Genomic DNA, 13,694 nt, shown 5'->3' with positions numbered 1-13,694 from the left:
CCTCCTTTCTGTCTTCCCTCTCTCCATTTCCTTCCCTCCTTTCTTTTTCTGTCTCTTCCTGTCCCTTCCCAATAGTTGTCTCTATCTTCCTTTATTTGTTATTCTTCATTCACCAACCTCTCTCTTTCTCTCTCTCTCTCTTCTTTCCTCTTCTTCCCTTCCCTCCTCCCTTCCCTACATTTCCTCTTTGCCTACCTCCCCTTACCTACCCTTTATTCTCCTCCACCCTCCCTACCTTCACCCTACTCCCTTTCTTCATTTCATCCTCCAGCCCTCTTCTCCCTCCTTCTAATCCTCCCCCCAACCATCCTTCCTCCCTCACTCTTCTCCCTTCTCCTAATCCTCCACCCCCCCTCTCGGGGAGGGGGGTGGGGGTCGCAAGCTCACACCAAGCAACGATGATGAGGGGCCATTGGATTATCTGCTGCTACTGCTGCTGCTGCTGTTCCTCCCCCTCCTCCTCTTCCTCCTCCTCCTCTTCCTCCTCCTCCTCTTCCTCTTGTTCCTCTTCTTCTCCCTCCCCCTTCCCCTTCATCTTCCTCCTTCTTTTTCTCCTTTTCCTCCTCCTCTTCCCCTCATTCTTTTTCCCCTTTTCTTCCTCCTTCTCTTGCTCCTATTTCTTTTATTCCTCCTCTTCCTCTTTTTCCCCTTCCTTTTTCTCCTCCCCCTCCTCTTCCCCTTCCTTTTCCTTTTCCTCCTCCTCCTCCTCCTCCTCTTCCTCCCTTACTTCTCGCCCTTCTTCTTTCCCTCCTCTTCTTCCTATCTCTCTTACTCCCCTTCCTCTCCTTCTTCCACTCCTCTTATTCTTCCTCCTCCTTCTCCTCATCTACTTTTTCCTTTCTCATCTTTCACCCACTCTTCCATATTCTTCTTCTCCTTCCTCTCCTTCTCCCACTCATCCTCGTTTTCCTCGTTTACTTTTCCCTTTCTCATCTTTCACCTACTCTTCTTTATCATTCTTCTCCTTCCCCTCCTTCTCCAACTCCTCTTAACCTTTCTCCTCCTTCTCCTCTTCCTTTTTTTCTTTTCTCATCTCATCTTTCATCTCTTCCTCCTCCTCCTCCTCCTTATTCCAGTCGACCTTTCAACATTACCAACGCCACCACTACACCATATCTTCGTTTTATGATTTTCTTATGCTAACAACTTTCTTTTCCATCATACAGTCCTATGTTTGTCACTTTCAGTTCGTTTGTTAGTTTTGTTTTATTCTGTTTTCCTCTTCATGTCTTTCCCCATTTCTCTTTGTGTGTTTAATCTTTTCTCCCTACATACCTTGATTCCGTGCCCTGATTTTCTCGGCAGTCTTCGTCACATAATCTCTTACTTCTACGCTTTATACACCTAAACCTCAGTACACGAGGTCCCAGTCAATACCTTAGGGGCTTTATGATACCCCTACGGTCTAGAGTAACGCAGCACAACCTCAATATTGAAGACTAATCAATCTCCAGGCAAAGAAGAAATCTGATCAATTCTAACTTCTACTCTCCCTTTATCCTGCCTGTTTTCAACCCTTCATCACATCAACGATTCCACTTCAAGGGTAGAAACCCTGGTTATTGGAGACCCTCCCTACCCTTCCCTCAAGACTCCAGGGTCTAGGCTACCCTCCGGGACGTGGAAATTCTTCTTCTGAAGGATCGAAGCTTTGTTGACGACGAAGGTGACTAAAACCCGTACTGCAAATCTTGAAGTGAATCTTATTAAATCTACGTCTTTCAACTTATTGTACAAATGACGGCATTGTTTAGATAACGTCAAGATAATGTAGTGTATATAAACGTGTCAATATACTGTATATATAGTGTACACACACACACACACACATATATATATATATATATATATATATATATATATATGTGTGTGTGTGTGTGTGTGTGTGTGTGTGTGTGTGTGTGTGTGTGTGTGTGTGCGTGTGATTCACCATGGTCTTGGATCACGTGTTGGACTTGTGATCGACAGCTATTTCCCTCCCAGAAGAGAACTCAGAGTTCATATATGACCGATCTATGGGTAATGCTGTGACTTTACACACACCCAACTCCCCGCCCACGAGTTGAAGTAACAACTCGCAGCGCAGCAATACGGAAATTATTTCAGACCTGGGCGGGATTCGAACCCGGACCTCCGTAGTGGCAGCCTGAAACTCTACCAAACGCGCGCGCGCGCGTGTGTGTGTGTGTGTGTGTGTGTGTGTGTGTGTGTGTGTGTGTGTGTGTGTGTGTGTGTGTGTGTGTGTGTGTGTGTGTGTGTGTGTGTGTGTGTGTGTGTGTGTTTGTGTGTGTGTGTGTGTATGTGTGTGTGTGCGCGCGCGCGTGTGTGTATCCTCTTCTCTCTCAACCCGTTTGTTGTCTCAGGACAGCAACACTGCCTCCTCTTCCCTCCTCTACCTCTAGTTCTCCCTTAACTCCCTCCCCCACCTCCCACACACACACACCCACGTTCACCCTTTTCATCCCTTTCCCTCCTCACGTCCCCTTCCTTCTTTGTGCTTCACTCCCTCCTCCTCCCCGTCCTCCTCCTTTTTGTTTCCCTTCAGTCCTGGTTTATTTATCCCCTTGCGGTCTCCCCTCCTCCTCCTCCTCCTCCTCCTCCTCTTCATTTGGTCTTCCTCTTACAGACTCTTCTGACCCCCGTCGTCCCCCTCGACCTCTTTTGGTTCCTCCTGTCGGTCCCTCCAGCTACCTCTCCCTCCTCTCCCTCCACTCCCCTCTCCTCCTCCTCCTCCTCCTCCTCTCCCGCGTCGCTGAACACCTCCCACCCCTTCCTCCCCCTCCCCCTCCCCCCGTCCCTCAGACCCAAATCCCTGGTTCTCCAAGCACATGCATCTCCACCCTGTGCTTCATTTTCTGTATTCGAGTAAGTTCTCGCCCTCCATCTTCCCCTTCCTTTCTTCCTCCGCCACTCTTTCTTTCCTTCCCTCCCTCCTTCCTCCTTCTTCCTTTTCTTCTACTCTCCTTCTCCGTTTCTATCCAACTTCCTTCCTTCCTTTCCTCACTTCCTCCTTACCTCCTTTTCTCCCTTTCCTTCCTTTCTCATTTTATCCCTTCTTCCATGCCTCCTTTCCCCTCTTCTTTTCCTCCTTCCTCACCTTTTCTTCTGCTCTCCTTCGTTTCTATTCTACTTCCTTCCTTTCCTCCCTTCCTCCTTTTCTCCCTTTCCTTCCTTTCTCCTTATATCCCTTCTTCCATACCTCCTTTCACCTCTTCCTTCCTTCCTCCCTTTTTCTTCTCCTTCTTTTCTCCCTCCTTTGCTTTAGCCCTTTCCTCTCTGTCTCCCTTTCTCTCTTCCTCCTCTCCTCCCTTTTCACTTTTTCTCCTCTTCTCCCTTCCTCCATGTCCCTCTTCCTCCTCTTCCCCTTCCCTTCTCCTTTCCATCGTCCTTTCCTACTTTCCTCCCTCTTTACCCTCTCTCCTTTCCCCTTTCCTTTCACCCTTCCTCCCTAGACCTTCCCTCCTTTCCCCACCTCCCTCCCTCCCTCCCTCCCTCAATCTCTCACCAACGTAACTTCATTCATTCAACTATCATCCAATGACTCAATCACCCTCCCTCCATCATGCCCTCTCTGCCTCTCCTTCCCTCTCTCCCTCACTTCACCCTTCCCTTCATCGTTCATTTCATCTCTCAATCTTTTACTCCCTCACTCCCTCTCTCCATCCTTCCTTCCCTTCCTCCCTCATTTCATCTCTCAATCTTTAACTCCCTAGCTCCCTCACTTCATCCTTACCTCCCTCCCTCATTTCATCTCTCCTTAACTTTCTCCCTCTCTCCTTCTCTCCCTCCCTCATTTCATCTCTCCTTCCTTCTTTCCATCCTTCCCTCCCTCCCTCATTTCAACTCTCCTTCTCTCCCCCCTTCTGTCCATCCTTCCTTCCTTCCTTCCCTGCCTCCCTCTCTCCATCCTTCCTTCCCTTCCTCCCTTATTCCATCTCTCCCTCTCTCTTTCACTCTCTCGCTCCCTCAGCACCCTGTCGGGTCGTCCTTGACGACCCCAAGCGGACTACACGACCCCCAACCAACCCCGTCTCCGTCTTCGTCTTTCTCACTCCATCCTTCCCTTTCAACCCCTCCCTCCCTCCCTCCCTCTCTCTCTCCCCTCTCGTTCTTTTTTTCCCTCTGATGCATTCTTCTCTCCCTCTCCCGTCCCTCTTAAACTCTCTCCCTCCTTTCCCCCTCCCTCCCTCCCCTCCCCCTCCCTCCTTCTCCTCCCCTTCTCGCCCCAAATTACTCGTACCCTCTTCGTGATAGCAGGCAAACAGATTTGGTTTGATTATCAGCTTTTCCTCTTCAAGCACAGATCTGCTTGCCTTGCCCTCCTCTTAATTGGACCCCGTTTTCTTTGTGCTTCGACTATTTTTTTTCCTTTAATAATGTGTTATGTATTCTGTGGCGAAAGCGCTTTTCCCTTTATGAATTAATCTACTAAAGACCTAAGGAACCAGTCGTTTCTTTTCATAACACATTGGGAATATTTTCTTTTTCTTCTTCTTCTTCTTCTTCTTCTTCTTCTTCTTCTTCTTTTTCTTCTTCTTCCTCTTCCTTAAACTTCATACGTGTTCTCAAAGGTTAATCTTCTTCTTTTTTTTTTCAAAATTGCAATATAAATTTCGTGTCTCGTAATGAACCTTTTTGTGCTGATGGTCAACCTTGATTACAAGGTCACTCTTTTTGAGTGTCGTTTGTTTTTGAACGCGAGTATTCAGTCATTTTTCGAAAAAATCTTTTCAACATCTCTTTCAGGAACTTTAAAGAGCATCTTTCTGTGTTTCACTGTGCACCGAGGAGACGCGGTGCATAGATTATACTAATTAGTACAAATTCGTTTCCTAGTTTTAGTTCTAGGATTGTAGTTTCTCTAGTTTCTACTCTCTTACTTTACATGTTTTTTTCTAAGATCCCTCTTCACATCTATTCCTCACAATATTTCTGTTTTTTTTTTCTTTATCTAGATTGTGAATCTAGTTAACTCATGACTTAATGTTAATGTGACAATCTAAGTTTGTCTTTCTAGATAACATTAGGCCTAATCGACCTTAGATCAGCCTATCTAGATTGTTATGGATCAGATTTTTTCTTTTTCTTTTACCATCCGAAACGTGCTGGTCTCGCATTCGCTGAGTACTGGGTTCGAATCCCGCACTCCTCTCTGACTCCCAGTAGTGACTGTAGTTCCCTGTCCCAGCAGTCCCCAAAACGCATCATATGGCAAAGGTGACGTTTTCGGCCGCAGCTACTCAGTACCTCCTGGTGTACGCCCCATACCTTCTTATTATTCTATTTATAATTTCAGGCCTAGATCACTATATATTCTTGAGGAACCATTTTACTATATACATTCCCATTAGCTTGCACAGGGTAATATATATATATATATATATATATATATATATATATATATATATATATACACATACAGGGTGTCCTAAAAATATTTATACACACTTTAGAAGCTGATAACTCAATAGTTTATTTTTTCTTTGCAGATGAAACCCATTGGAATTAATTATGGCAGCCAGACTAAATTTTGAAGACAGGAAATTCATTCTAAAATGCTACTGGAAGTATGAAAACGCAGTTGAAGCACAAAGACAATTTAGGAGGGAGTTTCAATAAGAACAACAAACGCGAGTTACCATCACCCGAATTAGAGATAAGTTTGAGGATGATGGAACTGTTCAGAACAACCACAAAAATCGTTCAATTAACTGCCACAATTGCACTTGTTGAGGACCTGAGAATCGACATGTTATGGTCGACCACCATATTAATTTACCAGGAAGTGCAGTGTGGTGTGGCTTATCATCAATAGGATTAAATGAACAGTTCTTTTTTTTACGCTACTGTGACTGGTCCCGTTTACTTGAACTTGCTGCAACAGTCTGTCATGCCAAGCATTAGAGAAGACTTTGGAGATGAGGAGTTTTACTTTCACCAAGATGGGGCACCCCCACACTACCATCGCGATGTTAGAACCTTCCTTGATGAGATCTTGCCAAACAGGTGGATTGGACGGAGGGGTTTCGTTGAATACCCTCCGCGTTCACCAGACCTCACACCACTAGACTTTTTAATGGGGATATCTAAAAGACAAAATCTACGCTATAAGACCTGCAACAGTCGCTGAATTGAGAGCAGCCATTGAACGTAAATGGACGCAAATGACAAAGAAATTGTTTCGTGATGTGTGCGATTCCATTGCTTTGCGTTGTCAGCAGTGTCTGGACAAGAACGGATATAAGTTTGAAAACAGGCGTAGACGAAACAATAAAATTATGTTTGTAAATTCTATTACATTTCGAAAATTAAAATTATTTTAATAAACACCTACTTTACCATCATTTAAAAAGTGTATACATTTTTTGGGACACCTTATATATATATATATATATATATATACATATATATATATATATATATATATATATATATATATATATATATATATATATATTACTATTAATGATTTTTTTTGTCTGGTTATATTTCAGTCTTCGTATCAATGTGATTGCTTGTTACTTAAGCGTTTATACTATTAATTAGCTCATAGATGTCTGGAAAATATTTCGTTAAAATAAGAATAATAATCTGTCATAAGCTTGAAGTCGTTGAAAAACCAATTGGTTGCAAGTTTCCATCCTCCCCAGCAATTCAGAACTCTCAATTCTCAAACTTCTGAAAACAAATGTAATTTTCATCCGTTGCACAACGACCTCCATGTGGACAAACACACGTGAGCATCCCATTATTGCTGAATTGTCTGTCATTAGAACGAAGTAAATGGAAACAAAATCAATTGACTTTAATTCCCATTCCCCTGATCAATTCAGATTTTGAGTTCTCACATTTTTAAATAACTAATGTGAGTGTCCGTAATGATGTCAATAAGTTGTCCACATAAGCTGGTTAACGGCCCTCAGTCTTCACGTAGACAACCATAAATAAAGATCTCATTAATGTTAAATGAAGGAGTGATCCTTAAGATTATCTATGAGTTCATTATGTGATACACTTGTCTCTTGAGTTAAACTTATTAGCGAAGCGTGTACCTCTCGCCAGCATCGAATTACGAACCCCGTAGGCAATCAGACTAATCCGGAGACGATCATGAAGAGAAAAATAACAACTCAAAGAAACTTCGACAAAGGTCATCTAGCATCCACGCTGCGTTACACGAAGGGGCTTCAAGCCTCCCAGGTAGACACCCCGCCACCTAAGAACGACTAGAAATAGATACATACAACGAAACCTCAGACCGATTTGGCCCGTCGGAATCCCACTGGGCCCGAATCCGTCAGTTCCGTAATTGTCCAGAGGTAGACCTAAAGGCTATCACACTGGGCTTTTTTTCCTCCGATTTTTGGATCACATTTGCAGCCCGCAGGTTTCGGGAAGGAATCTGATATGCTGGAGGAAAATAATTTTCCTCCAGCATATCAAATGACATTCTACATAAATTATTGACAAAACAAAACACTTTGCCAAAATTATTTCACGGCGGGAAAAGTGCTGGAGGCGGGCTGTACTGCCGATTAATTGAAGACTGAAGGAAAAATAGCCCAGTGTGATAACGCCTTAAATTTTCAAAGGCCCAAGACCCTTGTGATGTGGTGGGTCCTGTTGATGGATAAGCAGAATTGATGTCTCACCGTGAGGCTAAAGGATTCATTATAGGTTTTGTTAGTAATTGTTAAGTACTACGCAGGTGTGTGTGTGTGTGTGTGTGTGTGTGTGTGTGTGTGTGTGTGTGTGTGTGTGTGTGTGTGTGTGTGTGTGTGTGTGTGTGTGTGTGTGTGTGTGTGTGTGTGTGTGTGTGTGTGTGTGTATTTACCTAACTGTAGTATACAGGATAGGAGCAATGCTCGTGGGGTCATGTCTCTTACTCTCTGACTTATACCTAGCTTCAAACTCATCGGTGTATGTGATACACCAAGGTCTTGGATCACGTGTTGAACCCGTGATCGACAGATATTTTCCTCCCAGAAGAGAGCTCAAAGCTCATATATGACTGATCTATGGGTAATGCTGTGACCTTACACGCATACACATACCCAACTACCTGCCCACGGGAGTTGGAGGTAAACGACTCGCAGCGCAGCGATACTGAAATTATTTCAGCCCTGGGCGGGATTCGAACTCGGACCACCGTAGTGGCGGTCGTGAACGCTACCACTGTGCCATCGTGTGTGTGTGTGTGTGTGTGTGTGTGTGTGTGTGTGTGTGTGTGTGTGTGTGTGTGTGTGTGTGTGTGTGTGTGTGTGTGTGCGTTTTTTGCGTACACACGTGTGTGCGTGTACGTTTAAACATGCGTATATCAACAACTATATCCAAACACACGTATATCCGACCTCCGTGCAAAGGCGTGTTCACAATTCGACGAGAGCGAGCATCCCCGTGTCCAAAGTTCTGGACACATGCATAATGTACCATGATTGAAGGAGAAGGCACGAGGCTTGCGTGCTTGCCTTGTTGCAGTGAAAGACAAAAATACCTTCCCAGGTTTGTCCGAAGGTAAATGAAACAAGGCGAAATAGTATGAGGATCACTCAGCCGCCTCAAGCCAATTCTCATAACGTTTCGTCATGTTTCATCTGTTTTCGGACAAACCTGGGAAGGTAATTTTATCTTTCATTGTACGTTCCTTAGCGCACGGGCTCCTTCAAGTGCTTGTTCAATATTTTGAACAAGAGTCAGTCCGTGTCTTCTTTGTTCAATCCGATGAGCCATGACTGTCATTTCTCTGTCGATGTCTTTGCATTTGGATAAACTTCATTTTTGTTTTCTAACGCTCTTTCGGTATTGTGACGTACCTTTCAGTTTCTGGCTATTTTCTCCAAATATCCCCCAAAAACCGATCCAAAAGCTATTTCTCCTCCACTCTACGTCAATAAAATAATCTCCCCACCTGTGTCAAATATACATTTTCAAATTTCGTTCAATCAAAACCCAGAAGGTCCTATTCAGCTGATGGATGGTCCCATCCTCCACCCCGGAACTGAAAGCGATTTTGACGCCTGAAGGATCCCTCCTAAATGAATAAAAGCGCCTGGCTTCAGACAGCATACAACCTGAAGTAAGCATCGTACGAAGAGATGGCCACGACGAAGGAAAGGCGAGTTAGGGCTGTAGTGGAAGATGGAAAGTATGGGGGACCCTTAGGGCTGTGAATAAGGGCGTGACGGGGGGCTAAGGGGAGAGGGAGGGGGGAGGGAGGGGAGGGAGGGGGAGGAGGTACTTGAGAGGGGAGGGGGGAGGGGAAGAGGGGGGGAGAGCTCGAGGAGAAGGGGTAAGGAATGCATCGCTGACGATGAAGGGGGAGCAAGTGCGTCCTTCCCTTGGGGGGGAGGGGAAGGGGGGGGAGGGGAGGTTATTCAGAGCACGACCGAGGAACCTCGGCTCGGTTAGGAGGTGAAGTTCACCTGCAGGAGAGGATAGTTCTTCGCGAGCACTGGGGCGGGTTAATCATACTCGTTCACCCTCTTAGGACTTGTGGGTTTTCTTTTACGCGAATAAAATGGCCTGGCGTAAGATGGAACAAACTTACAACGATTCAGTTGAGACTCTAACTTTAAGTGACTAAAATCGTCCTTTACCTTTTTATGATTAATCAATCGATTGGTGATGATGGATTGATGTGTGCATTGTACTATGGTATGTAAAAGGCGGTTTCATTCAGCTTCCAGTAAATCTCACAAGAAGGACGAAGACCCCAGACGGTGTTTTCCACGACAAAGTCCATCTACATCGAATCATGACACAGAACGGTTTAATCAATTGCAATTTAGGACAGAGAGAAAGAGTTCAACTTGAGAAGAGGTCAAGAAAAAAAAAAGGACACAGACTAAGGAAAGACGCGGGTAAGGGAAACAGGAGAAAGACGGAGATAAAGATGGGAAAAAAGGAGAGAGTGGACAAGGGCGTAGAAAGAGAGGGGAAAAGGAGTGGCAGTCAAGGTAGTAAGGGGAAGAGGAGAGTGAAATATTTAGTGAGAGGGGGAAGGGGAGACAAAGAGAGAGGGGCGATGAAAGCGAGAAAGGGGGAAGGGAGGGGGGCGAGAACTCAAGAGAGAGAGAGAGAGAGAGAGAGAGAGAGAGAGAGAGAGAGAGAGAGAGAGAGAGAGAGAGAGAGAGAGAGATGGTAGGGGAGAACGGGGGTGTTGGAGATAAGGAGGAAGGAGGAACGTCATACAAGTAGATGATGTGTTTATACACACACACACACACACACACACACACACACACACATATATATATATATATATGTATATATATATATATATATATATATATATATATATATATATATATATTAAGAGAACTTGAGGATGGTGGGCAAACAAGGCACGGATTCTGGTACAAATTTACTCCAGACTAGTTTCGTACTGAGCCGTGTCTTCTCTGCCCTGACACACAAACACACACACACACACACACACACACACACATACACACACACATATATATGTGTGTGTGTGTGTGTGTGTGTGTGTGTGTGTGTGTGTGTGTGTGTGTGTGTGTGTGTGTGTGTGCATGTATATACGTACATATACACTACAGGCGAGTGTGTGTACGTGCGTGTATGCGCGTACACGTACGCATGTTTGTAAACACATTACGAGCGCTCATGCGCGGATGAACCCAAACCTATTGGAAATTTCGTATGCACTGTCAGATTTGGCACGGGGGCGTGTTGCTACGCCCAAGAGCCGGCCCTCCCCTCTTTCCCTAGTGTTCATTGTGTTTCAGTGAAAGCCTCTTCATTAGCTCATGTTAATGATTCCAGGAAGGACCCTTCCTACCTAACTCATTCCTAATGATCTCACTTAAAGGGGATGGCAAATGATCTTCAAGTTTGATTTTTTTATCTTGCCGTCAACGAGTACACGTGGAAAAAGGGTCTTGTCCAGTAGAATATATGATAAAATAGATTTTGACTATATAGGGAAATATACATTCGCGTTGGGCTACCAACGCTACGTAGCGGGTTTGTGCTATCTCAGGACGTGAAATCTTCTACGTAAGTGCAAACCGTTACTATTTCCCTTGAGCAAAGGAATGGGTGTGTTGTATGTGTGTGTGGAAAGTTATAGTATCATCCATAGATTGGATCATATGAGCTCTGAAACTCTCCTTCGGAAGGGTAATGCCTGTCCATCATGAGCCCAGCACGTGAAGTAAACCCGTGGTTTCATTAATATACCTTTTCGGTCAAGATAAAGAATTAAATACATGAAATCATATTTGATTTTAGCTCTATGACCTACACGATAATACTATTAACTCCAATCTATGATCATCTAATATTGTGCGGATTAAGCCAAATTTCTTTCATTACAGTTTACAGTTTGACCTAGATGAGGAAATCAAATAAGAAAACATTTTATGACAAGTTCGAGTTATCGGTAGGTACTGTTCCCGGGAGAGATGACCTGGCTGCGCTGGGAGACTTCAACGCCTCCACAGCGCTAGAGTCGATTTACGAGTCTTGCACCGCTGGCGGCGTAATCAAAAGCGTGGCGGTCTCACATTCGCATGGTAGTGGGTTCGAATCCCGTATCCCTCTTTGATTCCCGGCAGTGACTGTTTGTTACCTGTCCCAACAGTCCAAGCGCAAAAGGCAAAGGTGACGGCTTTACCCGCAGCTACTCACCGCCTCCTGGCGTAGGATCCTCGCCTTATCGCCCCGAACAACTCTGGAATCGTGAGCTTCAACGTTAAACCTTCCTGGACTTTGCAAAGTCCTGGAAAGGGGGAGTTGCTGGTCCATGGTTCCAGCTGAAGGAGGTTCCAGAGATGTGATCTGCATCGTTGGTATTTCAGGAGTGACAGTACATACGAACATAAGAATGAAGGAGACTGCAAGAGACCATAAGGCCTACACTAGGCAGCTCCGTATCCATCACCACCTGTCATCCCCATTCATAAAGTTGTCTAGTCGTTTCTTAAAACAACTGATAGTTTCAGCGCTTACTACATGGTTACTAAGTTTATTCCATTCGTCGACCACCCTATTAGTAAACCAGTTCTTGCCTATTTCCTTTTTAAATCTAAATTTGTCCAGTAGAAAGAGTAAGGTATACAATGTTCTTGTTTGCAGCTGATGGGGAACCATGAGGAACTGCCAGATGTGCAGAAGTAAAGTGTTCTTTGAAACAGGTTGTGGCTCGTCAGGTTGTACCTCGAGTTTGAACTCGTTCTCGAACGTGGTTAAACTCTTCGACAAAAGGAAAAATCGTGAGTGTATCGTAGCGATCGGAACTGATGTTTGTGTCTGTTCGTTTCGTAAAAGACTCACTGGATGAAGGGATCATCTTTGCTTATCGCATTTTTCTTTGCAAAGACCGTTTCAAAACTCATCTCTGACTTCGTACGGTTACGACCTTATATATCCAAACGTTTTTACAAACATGATAACATTAATCGCTGCAGCGTTTGTGTGACCAGAGGAAGCAAAGTCAATAGAAAGATTTACGGACGATGGAAGGAGAGGAGTGATTACGATAATGAGGGAAAGGAGAAACATAAGGTAAAGAAAAAAGAAAGAAAGAAGGGGGGGCAGGTGCAACGTGGAGTAAAAAACGACATAATGAAAGAGCTGGAGCTGTTGGATGATAAAGGGTATTGTAAAGTCCCCTACCAGAACGAGAAAAGGAGGGAAGGGGAGAACAGGAAAGCTCTGCTTGCGCCCTACCCACTTGTATGCAGTCAGAGCACCCCCTTAGATATATCTACCTAGCCTCGGGCTAGAGGGAGTCGACACGACACAAGAACTAAAGTAGGGGAGGGACATCAGCTAAAGAAAAGAGGGTCCTTCATAAGTTACAGGGCATACAGTTTCATTCTTTCTTTTTCTATTTATAATTTTTTTTCCCCATTTGGAAAATATATTTCGTTTTCTCTCGCATAAAAGGACACGCACGCACGCATGCATGCATACAGGAATTTACCCAACATATACGAATGTACGCGGGTACACACACGCACACACACACACACACACACACACACAAATATATACACACATATACACACATACACACCAAGTAATCCAGCAGATGATGACCAGTGTGTTTTAGCTTGCATTTGCTGATATGGGAACTTATTTTCCTCCTCTCAGCATTAATATGTATCCCCTTGTTTAACATTCCTATCTCCATCAAGCTCTTCTGTAGCGAGTGAAGGCATTTTTTCCTTCTATTCTGGCTGCCACCGGGTTATTTCATTCATCACCGTGGCTTCCCGCTCACTGACCACGACATCGAGAGGGGCATTTTTAATCAGTGACACTGAGTGTACTTACTGTCAGTTTGTATACATTCAGCGTCGTGGTTGAATCAACGCCGCGCTCCCGGCGTGAAAGGGTTTCACTGATACTACAAGCCGTCACCGTCCCTCTATAGCAAGGATATCGGGTATTTGAGTATATCATGTGTGTGTGTGTGTGTGTACGTGTGTGTGTGTGTGTGTGTGTGTGTGTGTGTGTGTGTGTGTGTGTGTGTGTGCATGTGCGCGCGCGCGCGCGCGTGTGTGTGTGTGTAAAGCCTATAGATCTGGCTGAACAAACTATGAAATCTCATTCGGGCGACTAATAGCTGTCGATCATGAGTCCAACACGTGATCTCAGACAAACGTCAACCACTTGGTCAAACTGGTCATGTTACGCTATATTGAGTCTTGTATTGGGCCTAAAAT

The sequence above is a fragment of the Oratosquilla oratoria genome, chromosome 42 (genome assembly GCF_046742065.1).
Source record: "Oratosquilla oratoria isolate Oo_2021 chromosome 42, ASM4674206v1, whole genome shotgun sequence".
Lineage (NCBI taxonomy): Eukaryota > Metazoa > Arthropoda > Malacostraca > Stomatopoda > Squillidae > Oratosquilla > Oratosquilla oratoria.
Note: the sequence above shows the minus strand (reverse complement) of the source record.